Source organism: Diceros bicornis, chromosome X, assembly GCF_020826845.1.
Source record: "Diceros bicornis minor isolate mBicDic1 chromosome X, mDicBic1.mat.cur, whole genome shotgun sequence".
NCBI classification, from domain to species: Eukaryota; Metazoa; Chordata; class Mammalia; order Perissodactyla; family Rhinocerotidae; genus Diceros; species Diceros bicornis.
Window position 1 is genome coordinate 62,516,745 of NC_080781.1, and position 18,934 is coordinate 62,535,678.

Here is an 18,934-nt window from a genome sequence, read left to right on the forward strand (position 1 = left end):
CAGGCCCAGCCTCAGCCAGCTATCAGTGGACAAGGGAAGGAGCCAGCCTCCTTCCCAGGGCCAGGACTGCACAGCCATGCAGAACTGTCAGCTCTGGGAACCAGTGTTGGGGGTTCTCTGCCAAGGCCAGCAGGAGGAGGGGGTTTGTGGCCCACCTGGGGCTCCAGGGAGCTCCAGGCTTGCATTTCAAGAGCCCATTTGCCTCAGCAGAGTAGCTCCACCGTAGAGCTCCCAGCCATCCCCCTCTCTGGCTTGTTTGAACTGCTGGAATCCCTGTCTCCAGTTATCATGTCCCCTGCCACACCCAGTGCTGTCCTTCAGCCAAGCCACACACATGGAACTGCTTTCATCTCCCTCCTCGGCTGGGCCTGCCCTTTCCCAAGAGCTCAGGGATTCACTCCTCTGAGTTCCCTCCAGTTTGTCTTCATCACTCCCATGCTCAGGGATGTTCAGCTGCACAGTGGCCTCAGAGGAGAGGCGGGAGGCTTGGGGGCTGCAGCAGGCTGGCCTGCTCCCCAGGCTCCACTAACATCAAGGAGGGGAGGACATTTCCTGTGTCTCTCAGTCTCCCTCATTCCTTCTGGACTGTGCAGGGGCCTGAGGTGGTGGGGTGCACGGGGGTATGTCACCTTAGTTCAGTCAGCAAATGTCTCTGAGTAGTTCCAATATGGGAGACCAAAGGGGTCTGACTTGGTTGCTGCCCATGAGGGTCTGGCAAACCAGTAAAGAAGGTCATATTACTAATAATAGTGATAATAACACCGTGACAGCACTTACTCTGTGGCAGGCACTTTCCTAAGCACTGCACACAGATTAATCATTTCCTCCTCACAAGGGCCCTATGAGGCAGTAACTATAACTATTTTCATTTTATAGGTGAAGAAACTGAGGCTTGAAGAGGTTACATAAATCGTCCTAAGAACTAGGGAGTGTCAGAGCTGGGGTTCTGCACCCAGGGAGGCCTATCCAGGGCCTGTGCTCTTAACTGCTACACTAAACCTGGCCAGAAAGCTCAGTGAAGGTTTAGAGGAGAGACAGGTATTTCCAACAGGGCAGCTCCGGAAAGGCTTCCTGGGGGAAGTCGCATTTTCAGAGAGCCTTGCAGGGAACTTGAACAGGCAGAGAGGTGGGAGGGCATTCCAGGTGAAGGCAATAGTAGAAGCAAAGAACAGGGACTAGGACACTGTAAGTCAGGTTCAGAGAGGGCAAGGAGCTCAGCATGGCAAGTACTGAACGTAAATGGTAGCCTTGGGAAGCAAGGAAGGGAAGGCAATTGGTCCTCTAGGTGGTCAGCTTCAAGGAGGCACAGATTCAGATCAGAGCTTGGTTTGAAATTTCACTGCGGCTGCAGGGACAGGCTACTGTAATTGTCAGGCAAGAGCTGATCCTGTTCTATTCTGCAGTGGTGGCGGTGGGGATGGTGTGGGGCTGTCCGGAGATGGCAGAGATAATGGATTGACAGGACTTGATCCTCAAATGGATGCCAGGTGTAAAGGGAACATGAGGAGGCCACTGAGGGGGGCAGGCCACTGTGGAGGGGGTACAGCTGGATTGAGTGGAGCATTTGTTTGAGGACATGGGGAGTCAGGTGTCTGTTGGACATCCAGCAAAGGCCCCTACTTGGCTCAAGTGTGGAGTTCATGATTCAGAGCAGGGGAGATGGTGCCGGGATGGAAGCGGGGAGCCCTAAGTGCTAAGTTATTTAGTTAGGACTTGACTCTGTAGGCAACAGGGAGCCTTTATAGGGTTTTTGAGCAGGGGAGTGACGCAATCAGATTTGAATTTTAGGGATGTTGCTCTAGTGATATTATCAATATTATCAATGTCAAGGACAGGTGGTGAAGAGAGGCTGTTTAGGAAGGAGGCCTGAGGAGAGAGAGTGGGCATGGGAAAGAGGGAACGGATGTGAGAGACATTTTGGTGGTAGAAAGGGGGGGGCATAGAGAGGGGAAGCAAGGCAAAAAGAGTGAGCAAGACAGCCGACACATGGAGAAGAAGCAAGCAGAAGAGTGGGGCTAGCCACATGGAGAGAGGTGCCGAGGGTGAGGTAAGGAGAAACAGTGGCTGGCAGTGAGGGGAGAGGTGAGAGTGGGGCCTGTTGCTTCCTCCATGCTTGTTTGCTCCCCTGGGGGCTGTGGCCACCGGCCTTTGTTTGAGGACAGAAGAAATGCTTTCAAAGGCAGCGCCTCCCTCCTGCCGCAGGTTATAAATCTCCAGGGCCAGACACGGACACTCACACCTGCTGCAGGCCTGGGCTTGGCAGCTGGGCCAGCAGGGTAGGGGCCAGCACTTCCCAAAGACAGGAGGATTTCCAGGCTGTTTCCAAAGGAATTCCTGGCTGATGAAACACCAGAAAGAAGGGGGAGGAGGAGCCCATGCATCCCTGAGCAGGGCTCAGCATTTCGGGGGTGTGGGGGTCAGTGTGGAGGGGTGAGGGGCCAGGGAAGGGAGATAGGGCCAGGGAAGGGAGATGGGGCCAGATGGAGGGAGGAGTTCACAAAAAGAAGCAGAGGCTGGCTGGGGAGCAAGGTAGGGAAGGGGTGCACAAGAAGGTGGGAATCAGGAATCCAGAACTGAAGAGGCCCAGGCATCGCAGCCAGCAGGCTGGGAGCTGCCTCCTTTGGGCCTCAGGCCTCTGACGTGATGTGGGCCTTCCCTAGAGGCCAGAATGGCCTGAGTCACAGGGAGGCACTGGTGTCACTGACAGTCAATGTGAGGCCAGGACAATGGCCAGAACATCCTCCATGCAAACATAGAGTGGCATCATCTCAGAGTTGGAAGGTCTTGGCAAATGCTTGTGTCCAACCCCAACATGTGACAGCTGGGCAAGCAGGGAGCTCAGAGAGGGTAAGCAACTGGCCAAGTCTACACAGTGAGGCAGTGGCAGAGCTGGGACCACAACTCAGGCCTTTAACACCTGGGCCAGGGCTTTCCGGCACAAGGTTCTGCCTCCTAAAGAAAGGAGATGACAATAGAGATGAAGACATCTTGGAATTCCTATGTCACCATGTGGAGAAAAATCTTTCCCTCTCTAATTTGCTGGGGACAGAGAGGACTGAGGGTGGACTGCGGCAGCAGTAATTGCCACAGCAATTCGACTTTGGTGATCTTTGGAGGAATCAGACATGGGAAACTTGGGGCAAATGAGGACAAAGGCCGAGAGGTAATTCTGAGAGGGTATAAAGAAAGTGTGGGGAGCCCTTGAGAGAAACCGGGACCAAACTGGAAGATGGCAAGACACCTGACAATAGGTTGAATGGCTGTTGGGAATGACTATTAGCCAGAGGAGAAGAGAGGAGGAGAGGGCAGGGGACGGGAACAGGGAGGGTAAGAGGACTTCCTAGGAGCCCTGGAAAGAGAGACACTTGTTTCAGGCAGTAGCTGTACAGGGACCGCATGAGGCCAGGTCTCCGGGGAGCTTAGTCTGATCTGAACTCTGGAAAACTGCCTGGAGATCCAGACAGAAAGACTCTGGCTTCCTTGCAGGCCGGTGAGGCGAGAGAGAGAAACACTAGGTGGCCAGACTCTGGGGACTATCTTTAGAGCAAAGGCTTCTGAGATGGCAGTTTGGATTTAGGCTGGACGGGCAGCTGGTGGCATCTCTACATTCTCTTTGGCTCTGACAGACTGTGGAGGCTGCAGGCAAGGGTTAGTTGCCCACATCCCTTTGGTGTGTGGACAGGAAATTGGCACGCACATTGTATGTGCGTGCCCTCTCACTTACCCGCATTCATGGGAAGACCTGCATGCTCTCTGGACAGGAAGAAACCTCCAGGCTGTGGGTGTCAGAGGATGCAATGCCTCCAGGGCACCCCTAGCCCAGAGCCGGGGGGCCTGGCTTGGGCCAAACTACACAGGCTCCTCACTGACCAGGCATCCTAGAACCCATTTCTGCTATTCATGTCACACTGGGGGGGATTTCCTACCTGCCCCAACAATAGCCCAGACTAAGGAGTACTCCAACCTCCTCTTCTTCCCCTACAAATGGTCCCTGCACAGGAGACTCTCAGTCCATTTTGTTGGCTCCTAGAGCAACCTCTGTGCTGTAGCTCATGACAACTCTGCCGTGGCCACCCTGACCCTATGTGGTCTCTTCTTGTTTTGCCCTGGATATGACTCCAGGCCTCTGCAGTAAGCCCACCACCTGGACCCTTCCTCTGCCTGGAGATGTTTCCCTTAGGAGCTCCCAATTCTTAAGCATTTTCTACCCTCTCTGCTAAAGTCCCCCTTCCTGATGCCCCAGTAGGCACTGATGCAAGCTTGTTGATGGTATAACAGAGACAGATATGCTAAGGCTGAGTATCACCTGATCCCCAGCCCTTGAATGCTGGCACTTGAAAGTTTTCTAGGGCATCAAGAGCTGTCCAGATCGCCTGGCTTTGGCACGTATGCCGTCCCTGAGGGTGGTAGTGGTTAGGCCTGATCTGGAGGATAATGGTGAGGACAGATGGCAAGGGAGGGGGACATGCCACAGAACAACTTGCCAGCTTCTGGTGACCGGTAGGAGCAAAGACAGAGCCTCCTTGACTCTGATGCTTTGTCTGCAGGCTGCCAGGCCCTATCCCAAGGTTATATTCGTAGTTAGGGGTGGCCACAAGTCAGCCAGTCATCCTGTTTGAAGAAGTATCTACAGTGTTCTGGACGAGATAACAATATGGGCTTTGTCTTTCTCCTCCTTCTATCCTTCTCACTTTCCCTATCCTCTAGTCCTTTAAGTGGCAATTTTCTGGCCCTCCTCCAAAAAGGAAATAAAAGGCCACCAAGCTAGGCTGAAGAGGTAATTGGGGCAGACCTGTGCCTCTCGTGAACTGGCTGTTGCATAGGGCCCAGGATTGAGGCAGAGGCAGTGGACAGAGGCCCCTCTGCCTCCCTAGAGGAAAGTTTTACAAAGCTGACTCCATCTCAAGTGCGATGGAAGTGACTACTGGATCCTGGTGACGGCCCCAAGGGCAGACGAACACCATGCTGGTTTGTATGGGTATGCACCTGTCCGGGAGCTGAGGGATGGAGTCAGTGGCACCCCAGGTCACCTGTCAGGCCTGAGCTAGGGAAAGTTCTGTAGAAACAGAATCCCATCCCATCCTCTTCCCCTGATCGTGACGGTGGGAGAAAACTTTCTTTCAGCCAAAATTTTCTGTACTGACAAAGTCCTGCAAAGGTCATTGTATCCATCCCCCAGCCTTCAGACTGGAAAACTTTTCTCCCAACCCAGTAGCCAACCCCCTCCTGCCATGCTTATGCATTCTGGTCTCAAGAAAGGCACTGTGAGTCCCCATGCTCCAGTGACATTGGTCTGGGGCTGCTGCCTCAGCCACCTTCCCAGAAGGCTTGGGAGCCATGTGTGCTGGCTTCTGAGAGCAGGACTGGGGACCCTCCAGGGAAGGTGAGTAAGGAGCCACATGACATAACCAGAGGGGCATCTGGGGGCCCAGGGCCCCTCTCCTGCTGAGGATTACCTCAGAGTAGGGCCTTTAAGGCTCCTGGGAACTGCCCCTGCCTTTCTGGCAGCCTGCCTGCATCTCAATTTTGAAGCAGAGCCCAGGGCTTGGCCTCAGGAGCAACCCGAGTTCCAGCCCTAGGCCTTCTGAGAGCTGCAGAGCGGAGCAGCCCCAATCAGCCTTTGGCTGCCTTTCTTCCTGCAGGTGGAAAAATCATCCTATTTATCCCCAAATGGATTTGTCTACTCAAACAACAAACAGACACGGAAACGCACACGGAGTCATAGACACATGTGCAAAAGACAGATCCGTAGACACACATAGAGTGCCTCTCTGTCTCTCTCTCTGACTCTGTTTCTCTCTGTTTCTATGGCTTTCTTTCTCTCTCTGTCTCTGCCTCTGTCTCTTTCACTCCTCTTCCTAACTCTTTCTCTCACTCGCTCTTTCCCAAGGCCCCATTCTGCCTGCGCTACAGCATTTATCAAAGTGGCCTGACCTCATGTTGTAAAAATATACAACATGGAACAAAATCCACCTTAAACTCTCTTCTAAATATATTAAAATAATAGGAATTCTCATCTGCCTAATTGAATTTGCTGCTTGATATTAGAAGCACGCCAGGCCCTTCTGGGCCCAGTCTGAGGCAGGGAGGGCCTGGGATTCCCTGTCTGACTCCTATCTCCTGGCCAACAGCTCACCTCCCTGGGATGAGTGGGGCTGGGGGCGGGGGCTGAGTTCTGGCTGAGAGGTCTTGGGCGGCCACCTCAGCCAGCAGCCAGTGCAGTCCACTGAGCAAGTGCAGACAAACGCAGTGGTTCCTCTGGCCCACATAGCACCTCATCTTGCCTGGAAGCTGTGAGCCTTTGCCGTGCTCCAGTTGGCACCAGGGCTCACAAGCCATCCTGCAGTTACTCCCAGGCTCCATTAATAGCCACCTCCATGGCCCAGTGGACCAGAAGCTACTTGAGGTCAGGGGCCATATCTTCTTTGTATCACCAGGATCCAAAATGGGCTGGTACAGAGTAAAAGCTTGGGGAAACATTTGCTGAATGACTAAATTCATTCATTCATTCATTCATTTGACCTATATCTATTGAACTGTTAGTACGTGCCCAGCACTGATAGCACTGGGAACACAGCAGAAAACCAAACAGGTGTCAAATTCCTGCCCTCATGCAGCTTTTATTCTAAGAATAAATGAACAATGATAATTAACTGACCCACTCACAGCCAGCTACAGAAGGCAACCAGTGCCCTGGATCAGACCTCCCCCTGGGCCTCCTCCTCCCCAGCACAGAAATTAATAGGACTTGCTAAATCTTAGATGCTGCTTTTCCTGCTACAGCATCTGCCTCATCCTGGCTTACTCAGGGCTTGATATGAGGCTGCTGGCTCCTTGGGGCAATACTGTGCAGAGGCCTAGCAAGACTCCCCTACTCTGTTAGGATGGAGGCTGGGAATTAGGCCTGGCTGGCAGTGCACGGAGCTTCCAAGTGGGCAATGTTTGGTGCCAAAAGGCAGGGACTCAGTCAACAGTGGGCCCTGAGGTTCCAAGAGGAAATAGCCACTGCCTATTCAACAAGTGGGGACGGCTGCTGCAGGGAGTCTGCTGGAGGTGGATCTAGTACATGGGAGAAGAGCAGTCACCAGCTAGGGAAGGCCCTCAGGGTGAAATGTGGAGGACTGTATCTGTTGGTACAGGCAGGATTGTACTGGTAAATATTTAACAACTTGCTTACTGGGAGGGAAAAAATCCTGATTTGTACCGTTTGCCAATTACCATGGTGTAAATATTCCTGCAGTAGCTGAATTCAAGCTATCAACATGACGTCATTGAACGTGGATTTGGGACGAGGCATGCACAAGCAGTTTTCTTGAGCCAATGTGAGCCTTGCCCTGGTCTAGGGGTCAGGATCAGGAGTTTGGTTTTTGGAGAGGGACTGGCCAGAGGCTAAACAGAGCAAAAGACCAGGGCTGAGAACCAAGGGATACAGGGGTGGGGAAAGCTACGATGCCAGGGGCAACCTGGGAGCCCCATCAGTGGGCAGTGCTGGGAAGAGAGCAAAGCTGAATGCCAGCAGATGGAGGATGAGTGGTGACTGAGGCTGCTTAAGTCATATGACCTCTGGAGATCTGGTGACAGATTTGATGTCTGCAGAGGCAGGAGAAAATAAGTGGGTTGTGTGGGGGGCGGGGCTGTGGAGAGATGCTGATATATCTGATCCTTAAAATAATAGCACACCTTTATATAGTGCTTCCTCTGTGTCAGGCCCTGTACAAGCATTTTACATGTGTCAATTCATTTGATCCTCAAAACTACAGTGTGAAGTAAGTTACTATTATTATCCCAATTTTACAGATAAGGAAAATGAGACATAGACAGATTAAGTAACTGTCCCATGTCAAATGGCAGTCTGGCTCCGGTCTGCTCTCACCTACTATGTTGTACTGCCTCTAGCTGTACTTCTGTAATGGAAATTTCTGGAAGTAGACCTCTTGCCTGGGCCCATAGTACTCAATAGAGCTCTCTGGCCTGATCTACTGCTCCTAAAATACTTCCTCTCACCCATTTCCCTACAACCAACTTGCCAAACAGGGCAGCTGTTCCTTGCCTCTCTGGGCCTATGGCCACCCACGCCCCAGCAGACTCAGCTCTCAGCTTTATTCTTTGTGACGATGGGACCCGTGATGATATGTGTGTGTCGAGGTGAGGGGTGGGTAAGCATAGGTGGTCTTTGGAAGAGGGAGGCAACTCTGTCTGAGACGAGGAAAAGGGAGAGGAGAAAGAGGAGGTGGAAGGAAGGGAGGAGGAAGAAATCAGAGGAGAGGGGGTGGCACCTCCAGGCCTGCACTTGGCAGAAGCTGGGCTCTGAGCACTGCTGTGACCCTGCACACACTCAGGGCAGTGTGAGGTGTGACTCGCTGAAGTGTAAACAGGAAGAGAGGATATGGGCTTTTGTGGGTGGCTTGTGGAATTAGTTGATCACTTACAGTGTGTGTGTATACATGTGTGCACACAGACCTGCTCACACACCCATATTCAAAAGAGAGACTGTAGCTCAGTGTGATCAACTAGGCACATTTGTGGGATGCTATGACTGTGTGTGTGTGAGAAACATTGACATCCTTGACTCCTGGAATTTCCCTGGACCTCTGGAAAAACCCCAGCAGAGAGGCTTGGCAAGGGCTCCAGGGAAGCTCCGAGAGGGTGTGGAGAGGGCCAGACGGGCCGTAGGAGGGCCTTTCCTCTGGGCTGAGGTCACCAGCCCTCTTTCTGCCCCTACTAGATACAAATCCTCAGCCTCTTGCAAATGCTTGGAGAATGGTGAGGCATTTCCTCTGAGCCTTACTCTGCGAAGGGAAGAGACAGATGGCTGAGGAAAGCTCGTGAGGAAGCACCTGGGGTGGGCACCTGGCCTGACCTGGCCTGCCCTGGGCTGTTGCTGTTGTTGCTGGTAGCCTCAGGAGCATTGCCAATGTCCCATCTCTCTCCCAAGTGTGTGGTGTAGAGGAAAAAGCAAGGCCTCTGTGGTCTATTGAGATCTAGGTTTTAATCCTTGCTCCAGCAAGGACCTGCTTTGGGACCCTGAACCAGCTCCCTCACATCACTGAGTCTCAGTCTCCTCATCCATACAAGAGGAATACCATCTACCTCACAGAATGGTTGTGAGGAAGAAAGGAGATCACATACGTGAACGCATCTGACACAGTCCTTGTCATGCTCACTCCCCCTTTCCCCTTCTCTGTAGTCAGACACTGAGAGCAGCCTCCTCTTAGGTCAAGAATCTGGGGACCCAGGAGCTCTCTGTCTCAGGGCAAGGAGATCAAGAAGGGCCCTCCACCCTCCACTTGAGCCTTCATTGGACTCTCCTCAACAGATGAATGACAGGCCCTGAATCCAATGGCTGAGCACCAGCCTTCCTCATTCACACCCACTGGCTCCAGTTAACGCAACATCTCTTGTCCACTCACCTAGAAAGCTCTCTACGGGCACCGATAACCCCTCTTCTGACATTTTGGCAATAAGCCCCAGGGTCCTAGACTCTGCCTCTGCCACTCACCATCTGTATGACTGTAGGCAAGGCACTTAATCTCTTTGGGCCTCAATTTCCCCATCTGAAACATTAAGGCTGTTGTGGGTATCAAATGAGTTGATGCATGGGAAGCATTTTGCAGACCATGAACAGCACTCCCGTGTGAGACAAAGCCAGGAAAGTAATACCACTGAGCCCCCGCTCTGGGCTGCCTTTGTGTTGGGCACGCAGTTACACCCATTAATTCCCTCACTGACTGAGAGATCCTTGGGCCAGGGGGCTGGATTTCCTGTGCTCCCCAGTTGCTTACCACTGGGCGTGGCAGAACGCAGGTGCTCCAGCAGTGTTTAGTGACCAAATATACAACGTCATTGGCATCCTCACAGCAACCCAATGAGACAGTTATTATTACCATCCCCCATCTTACAGAGTCACGAAGTGAGGCCCAGGGAGGTGAATGCATTTGCCCAAGGTCACACAAGCAGTAGTAACTGAGAAGGGATGCTGTCTGTGTGACACAAGTCCTTTCTCTCTCCATTGCACACCTCTGCCTTTTTCATAGCTCACTCTCTCTGATGCTTCCCTGACCAACTCTCTGGCTGCTTGAGAAGGCCATTGGATCAAACAGAGAGCCCAGGGGGCAGAGAGCGGCAAGAGGCGTGGGTGACAAAAGTCCAGGCCACTCCTGACTTGAGCTAGATTTCATCCATGGCTTGAGCTGAATCCCAGCTGTTCTGCTGCCCACAAGTGACCTTGGATTTCTGAGCCTGCTAGTAGTGGGCAGGACTGCCACTGGTGAACATGAATGATGGGGGACTATAGGAGTGATGAGATGTTGGGAGAGGGAAAAGTGTGGGAAAGAGTAACTGCTAAGAATATCAGAGAGAGGCCTCTTGGCTTTCCTTGGTTACCCACTGTGTCTAAAGATTCTTACTATGAGGAAGTTCTTCCTGGTATGTATCCTAAGTTCTTCCTGCTATCTAAGCCCATTCTAGCTTTGTTGGCCTCTGGGCTTTTATACAAACAACTTCTCACTATCCTTTAGATAATAACCCTTCAGAAGCCCTAGTCAGCAATGCTCCTATACTCAAGACAAGAATGAGGAGATCTGGCCACCAACTCTACCCAGGGAAATCAATGAGAGGCCCAGACTCATTGCCTAAAGGGGTCTGAGTCCAAAGAGCCTGGGTTCAGCTTCAGGCTCTGCCTGTGTGACTTTGGATGTGTTACTTATCCATTCGGTGCCTCAGTTTCCCCATGTCCGCTAGGTGCTATCAACCCCTGCCTTAGTGCCTGACAAAGAGTTGGTGCTCCATAAACAGAATTGTAGTCTAGTGATAATATTAGTCTGCACCTTGATGGCACTGTGCTCATTGGTTCACAGCCTCCCTAGGCCCGGCCCTTTGCCTTTGGGTTGCCTGGGCTTGGATTTGGCACCTCCAAGTCCAGCCCTGAACTCCAGGCCTCAGCTATAACCTGCACAGTCCTTGGAGGCCCGCCCTAGTTAGGGAGTAGCTTATGCCTGCTAAGAACCTCCTTTAGGGCTTCCAGCTCCACGTTCTTTCCCAGTGGCCACCTCGCCTTCCACAGCTCGCCCAGCTGCTCTCAGAGCTCAACGGCCTCCTCACCCCATTTCTCCAAAAGCTTCTGTGATTCCTTTTCAGCCAGGGGTCCCTGAGTCATCATTCAGGCCTCCAGTGTTCAGAAGCCATGTCACTCCATCCAGCTCTGTATTGACATTTGCATTTCCAAAGCCCAATTTACATTATAATTATTCTTATCTAGCCAGGCAGGGAGACTCCACACAAATTTGGGGGAGGACATCAGGCCAACTGTAAGAACTAGCAATCACATCCCGAAGGGGCCCCATTCCTCTAGCGCTAAGGGTTTTTTCTCAGTTTCTTAGAGTGACCCCACAAGACCACAGCTTTTCTTCTCATTCTTGCCCCTTCCCCAGGTAGGCAGGACATCTGGGCCCAGTCATAGCCTGCTGCTCCTCTGCCCCGTCACTAAGCTCTCTAAGCTACAGGGCCAGCTCCACTTACCAGCCCTTCCCTGGCACTCCGTCCCATTCCTAACTCCAGTCAAGTAGAGTATAAAGAATGTAACTTTTTGTTGATTAATTTAGCAAAACGTAAAAAAAAATAGTGGTCAACGCTGGCAAGGTTGCAGTGAGATGAGCAATCTCATATACTGCTGGTGGAGGTGTCAATTGGTACAGCCTTTTTGGTGGGCAATTTGGAAATATCAAGACCCGTAAAAACAAGTATACACTTTGAACCAATAATTACCCTTAAAGGAATCTGTACTGAAGAAATATTTGCAAATTTGGGTTAAAATGTATGTAAAAAATTTTTTTATTCATAAAAAAATGGTAATAAGCTAAATGTCCAACATTAGAAAATAGAATAAATAGAATTATATACAACCTGTAAGGATGTTTTGAAGGATATATAATGATGTGGAAAATGATCATGTTATAATGCTAAGTTAAAATGTGCAAAATACCAATTTATATATACAGTATAATCTTGTTTTACAAACTATAAATATTCAAATAAAAAAACTAGAAGGAAATCAACCAATTGTTAACATCATCTGAGTCTAGGTAGTGGGATTGTAGTGGATTATAATAACAGCTAACACTTGTATAGCACTTAGGATGGGCCAGGAACTTTTCTCAGCACGTTACATATATTTACTCCTTACAACTACCCTACAAGATAAATTCTGTATCATCCCCATTTTATGGATAAAGACACTGAGGTGCAGAGAGGTTAAGTGACTTGCCCAAGGTCACACAGTTAATAATTTTCTTCTTTGTACTTGTCATTATTTCCTGGATTCTTCATGATGAGTACATTTGGCTTTTATAATCAGAACAAAAATGCACAGGGATTTTCAGAAAAACCGAAGTGCACTGCTGTGTCACAAAGTCTCCTCAGCTCAGCTGGAGACTTTGCTGCACAGCCTGTTTTGACCGTGGTACTCCAGATCTTGGGGACAGAGCTCTGGTCCTTGTAGTCTTCTCTTGGTCAGCCTGTCTGGCCAGGCCACCTGCTTAGGGCCTCCTCTTGCCCCTGCTTGATGAGCCTCCTGGCTAATGGCCTATCTCCCCACCTCTGGGCCTTTGCCCCTTGCGTGGAAGGCCCACGTTGCTGCTCCTTTCTGGATGCACACCTCCATGGTCCATCCCTGGAATGGCAGAGGCTGGCAGTGGTCTGGCTGCACCTGTCAGCCCCATCTCAGGGACATGGCGGGGGGCAGAGGAGGACATTTGTCCTCAGGCATCTGTCTCTGAGAGTTCCACAAAGATGCTAGTTTTTTCAATTCTAACAAAGAGGTGGTGGTGTATAGGGAGAGAGGCGGAACTCCTTGCATTGGCCCTCGGCACTCTTTACTCTGAAGAAACCACCGCCCCATCTTATCCTGGCCTAGATCAGCCTCCTGCTGCTTGACTACTGTTTATGCAGGTCACCTGCACCTCTGTGTGTGTCTGAGTATCAGCTGCCCAGCTTCCCTGGGGTCATATCTAGCTGCAAGCAGGGTTCAAGTAGAAATGGAAGTTCTCTGGAGGGGAGGAGTGGCTGCCACTCCACCCCTTCTTCCAATGCCCTCTCCAAGCCCTGGCCACTATCCTAAATGCAGCTGTGGGGCAGGATGGAGAGGCTGGCCACAGAATATGCAGAGCAGGAAGAAGGGTTAGGGCTTGCCTTGAGATCTGCAGGCCAGAGCAGGACCATCAGATCCCAATTACGCATCTCTGCTTGTTAGCCCTCCAGAGGGTGAGGACAAAATGGAGTTGTCTGGGAAAAACAATCAACAGGAGGCCTGGGATCTAGTGGGACCTAAGCAAGGCCCTTCCTTTCTCTGGGCCCTAGAATCCTTTCTCTGGGCCCTAGAATCCTTTCTCTGGGCCCTAGAATCCTTTCTCTGAAAAATAGCAAAAAAAGTGCCCATCTCACTAGGCTGTCCTGAGAATCAAGAGACACTTACACTACGATGGGACATCATTTTGTGTCGTAGAAAACAGTGTGGAACCGTGCGCTGGTCAGGAAGCTGAGAGACTTTCTCCTCTCTGAGGTTCCATTTCCCTATCTGTGTAACCTTGGGGGCGGCATGTCTTTGAACAACCCAATGAAAGTGATGACCCCATTTCCTATAAAAGAGCATAAGCACACAAAATATTGCACATAAATTCAAGAGGACTTTTAGCCTCGTGGGTCCCTCTCATGGGCCACCTCCAGGCTAAGAACCCCTGACCTGTGTGAGTGGTTAACCTCTTCTTTAGCTGACCTCTGCTCACACGCCTACAGTGACAGGACACTCACTGCCCTCCAAGCAACTGGCCCAACTTTGCAGAGCTCTGACCTTCCTTCTGCTCAGCTGAAATCCTCCTCCCTGGAGCATTTCTTGGAGGATTCCCCTCCCAAGGGACCTGAATAATGCCTGGGGCCAGGTGTACTCAGGCTCTGAGTTATCTGGGCAGGAGGGATGGGGCTTCTTCCACTCCAAGTCAGGCCAGCTACTTTGCTGCTGCTGCTCCCAGGGGTGGATGCTGGATTTTCTGCCTCATAAAGTTGTCCTCCAAGTCACTCTGGAGCCAGCATGTGTCTGGGCCCTGGCAGCCAGCTGGTTTGCTCAGTGTCCCCAGAGGAAGGAGACAGCTGGGGGAACCTGACAGGCCCTCATCCCCCAGGCTACAACACTCTCAAAACCAGTGTTTTAAAACACCCTCCTCCCTCTCCCCCATGCCTCCCCCCCCAAACCCCCTCTGCCATCTCCCCAGCATGGAATAAAGTCCCCATGTGAGCTCAGGAGCTAAAGTGGGATCCTGATAGTAACCACCTCATATAGATGCGAGGAGCGTTAAATGATGTCATGAATGTAAAAAACCTGGAATGTAACAAGTGGAAGTTCCCTGCCTCCTTCTCCCTCTCTTCCTAGAGGCTCTCCACTTGTGTGGGGCAGAGTTAGTGGGAAGAAACTGGAATGGGCATATATTGAGTATTTAGTATGGCCCATGTTCTGGGCATGTTAGATCTTGACAAGAACCCCATCAATAGATTTGACTCGGTTCCCCAGTTCACACAGCAGGCATGGGGTAATGAGGGATTTGAACCCAGGTCTGGCTTCCCTAAGCCCGTGTCTTGCCCTGTGTCACACTGCTTCCCAGGGGGGGAGGATGATACCCTCCTATGTAAAGCAGCTCTCCTTTAAGGTTCTTAAGGGCCACCATTCTGATTGTTTTGGGGAAAGAAGGAGCAAAGCAGTCATTGGATTCTCTTAGCACCATGTCCTCCCCAAGTTGTGCTTACCTCCTACCGCCACCCAGCCTTCCACAGATGGAGACCATTGCTGTGGGCCTGACTTCTGGGGCCTGCTGGGCAATGAGTAGGTCCATGCATTTTGAGTAAACAAGAGGGCCCCTTCTGTCTTTGCCGGGAGGAACCAAATGGGCTGAGCATTCAGGTAGGCAAGAGAGGCCCATGAAAGAAGTTTGTTCAGCTCAGATCAAGAGAGACAGACACTTCTTGGGTGGCCCAGTGAGGGCTTTGGTGACCTGGGTTGAGGATAGGAACAAGGTGGAGTACGAGAGAAGCCTGGAAAAGAAAGTGACACCGAGCAGAAATGGGGCTCACCTGAGGCTCCCGGGTCGCTGGGCTGCGAAGCAGCTGGGGCTCCTGTGCCTGGCTGGGCTACCCTCCGAGGCATCCTCAGTCAGCCTTAGCCTCCCCAGGCTCCTGCTCAGAGCCTGGCCAGAGCCTATCTCAGCTCCAGGGAAGGCATTCCTGTGGCCTCAGATGGCAGAGCTGGCAGGCCGTTGCCATGGCAACCAGGGGGCTGAAGAAGAGGAGCAGGAGAGAAGCGGCGGGGGGTGTTGTTATTGAAGGAGGCACTTCCTGGGTCCTTTGGTGCCCAATCCGAGAGGATGTTGCTGTCCGGGGCTCACTGGTGATTGAGACTAAGGCTTTCCTTAGCCCACCCAGGACCGGTCTCCAGTGTGAGTGTGGAGTGTGTGTGTGTGTGTCTGTTCTTCTGTATATGTGTGTGGGGACACAGAACCCCAGGGGACCATCTGTGTGTATGGATATGTGAGTATATATACACTCATGTGGGTACACAGAGACCTGGAAATGTGGGGGCTGTGTATGTGTGTATGTCTTTGTGTATGTTTCTTAGTCGGGAGAGGAGGAAGAAAGACAAAAGCCCTAAATGACTTCGGCTTTTGGAGGAGCCAGCCCGGTGTGGCGGGTGTAGGGAGCAGGGCTGGCCAGGGGCCTGATTGGAACCAGACTTGGCAAGGAAGGGCTGTAAATGTTTTTTTGCTGCCTGTCCTGAGAAATTTATGTCACACCCACTCCATCATCCTGGCGGGGGCAGCCTCTCCCAGCTGCCTGTAGTTCTGGGCCTTCCAGCACAACCAGCAACCACTACGGGGGTCCCCTGAGCCTCCTCCAGTCCCAGGCTTGAATGGACCTGATGCCTTAATGGCCTGAGGCTGACAGGGATGAGCCATGGTGGATGAGGAAGAGGAAGAGAGAACTTGGCCTCCAAATGGCCTTCCTTCCCACAGAGCCTAGGTGTGGGGGGCAGGTTTTAGGGAGGTATAGGGAGGAGGAGAAGACAGGAGAGGGGATGTGCTCTATTCAGAGTACCTTCCCTGCCTTCTCTGCCTCTTAATGGGGGGTGGGGACCAAAGGGGGACAGAAAAGGACAAGATGATCCCTAAAGTAGGCTTCAGGGACCATTCAGGATACAGATGGAAACTGAAGCCCAGGGAGGGGAAGGGACTTGCCCAAGTCCATACACTAAGGAGCCAATGGCAGTTTCTGCCCACCCTATTCTAGGTGGTCTTTTTCTCCACTTCCCAGCTGGAGATCCCTCCCAACCTAGAATTAGGCACCCCCTGTCTTTTTCTGATCATGTTACTCCATTCTTAAAATCCTTCCCTGGTTCCCTTTGTTCTTATAATAAAGACAAGACTCCTGGGCATGGCTTACAAAGTCTGCCCTGGTCTGGCCCTTGCCTACCTCTCTATCCACCTCCCATACCAAGCTTCCTCCTGCCACTGGGCCTTTGCACAGGCTGTACCCTCTACCTGAGATGATTTTCTTTCCCTTTTTCTGTTTTTGCCTCCTACTTCTACTTCAGCACACAGCTCGAGTGTCTCTTCCTCAGGGAAACCTCTCTGTATCTTCTTGGCTAGGACGTGTTTCCCAACTTTTCCCTCTCACAGCACTGTGGACCTGTCCTCCATAGCACTTCTCACTATTGCAATTCTACTTTTGTTGTCTACTTTGTTATGTTACGTATTAATGGTCACCTTAATACTTAAAACTCCGTGAGGACAGGGACCACAGCTGCTTTTGCTCATGGATGCTGTCCTAGAGCCCAGCCCAGGAGGACTGGCAAATAACCAGCAATCACAAGGACACTAGGAGCTAAAATTTGTGGCTTACCATGTGCCAGGGACTCTTCCAACTGCTTTACTTAGAAGAACACATTTAATCTTCACCAACTCAATGAGGTAGTTGCTATCATTATCCCCATTACACAGATGAGGAAGTGGGGGCATGCAGAAGTTAAATAACTAGACAAAGGTTGCATAGTAAGCAGCGAAGCCAGGATTTGAACCCAGGCAGTCTATGTTCTCAACTGCTAGCATTCTAAGTGCTTAATAATGAATGTTTGTTGACTAGAGACTTTTGTTTGAGCCTCCCCTACTCCAACCCTGAGGGGAGGTGCCAGTCCCTGAGAACCTTCCTAGATTTTGGGGTGGCCCCTGCTCTGGGGCCCCCGCCACCTGCCCACAGTCACTTCTATCCTGTGTCTCCTCTCCAGCCTCCCCTACATGCACTGCTCGCATCTATCTGCTCCCTTGGATGATGTGAGAAGGTTCTAGGGCTGGGCGATGCCCCTGAGTTGACAGAAGCACTTTTTTACTCTTGAACACTTGCTCTGGTCATTACATTTCAGCCAGAGTCCACTGACCTGCTCTCACCTACCCAAGCTCGACCACTTCCCAGCTGTGTGTCCAGTCAATTCACCCCCCGAGTCTCAGTTTCCCCTTCTGTAAAATAGAGTTATTTGTAATACAGCAAGGTCAGGCTACAAGGATTCAGTGAATTTGTGTTTGGTAACTGCCAAGCACAAGACCAATATTAGTTATCACTTGTATCATTGTTAATAATAAGTTACAATGTAAACTGAATCTCTCTCTTCATGGCTTCTAGCTCCAGAGCCCAATGGAGATGGAAAGTAACACGTGGTACTAACGTAGGTGTTCAGTGTGCCCCCTTCCTGACCGTAGTTGGCCACCCTGCTCCTCCTGCCCTCCGTTCCTGCCTTCTCACCCATGCCACACCCAGGACAGGCTTTGGGCTAGTTAAGAACCCCCAGCCCTACATGAGGGAGAGGGTGGAGCTCTGTCTCCACACTGCTTCCCCTCCCTGTCAGCCCCCCACTGGCCTTGCTGTTTCTCTTCCAGGCCAAGGGCAGGGAATGCAATGCCTTCACCAGCCTCCCCAGGACTCACGAGCCCTGTCCCCTCCCTACCATGGCATCTTGAACAGAGCTGAGTCTATGGCTCTTAGTAGGGGGTGGCTGTGGGATGGGGGGCCACAGAGAGAGGAGGGTCACAAAAGCTGTGCTTTGCTTTCCCAGTGGTCTCCCAGGGGCCAGTGAATTCACAGAGCCACAGCCAAGGGTGGGGGTGGGGGGCAGCCAGTGTGTTTTCATTTTGCTCTGTTTTCTGTTTAGATCAACTGCTCAGTTCTGGTTTGGGCCTCTGAGGGCTGATGGGGTTTGGCAGGTAAGGATTTCTGTGGCCACCCATCTCTGCCTTCTACAGGGCTGTGTGCTCAGCTCTTGCCAGCCGCCGCAGAAGCAGGAAGCCCAGCCCGCTCTACTTGCTTGCTGGCCCTTTCTTTCCATTTTTCTGTCTTTTCTCTCTCTTTCCTTCTTTTCTTCTTTCTCTTTCTGTATCTCTCCATTTCCTCCCTCTCTCCCTTTCTCTCTCTCCCTCTGTCTCTCTCTCTCTCATCTCTCGAAGTTTGTCCCTGTCTCTTTTCTGCCTCCTGTGCCTCTTTTATTCAGTAGTTCTTTGTGTCTTGCTATCTTTCTCCTTTTTCTCACTTTCTATTTCTCCTTTTCTCTTCTCAAAAGGAGAGAAAGAGATCAAGGCCTGGGGCATTAGGAGGCCTGAGTTCTGGCCCAGCCTCCCCCATTAGCTCTCTCTGAGAACACTTCAACAAGTCCTTTCCTGTCTCTGGGCCTCCGTTTCCCCATCTGCACACTGAAGGCTCTAACCCATGTGTCCTCTGAGATCTAAGCTAGAAAAATCTTGTGAGTCTTTACTCCTTGCAGGGGAAAGGAGGGGGAGAATGGGTCGGATTCTCTCTTCAGGGAGCAGCCCTGAAATGCGGTCTGGACTGGAGGAGAGAGGGAGGTCAGTGGAGT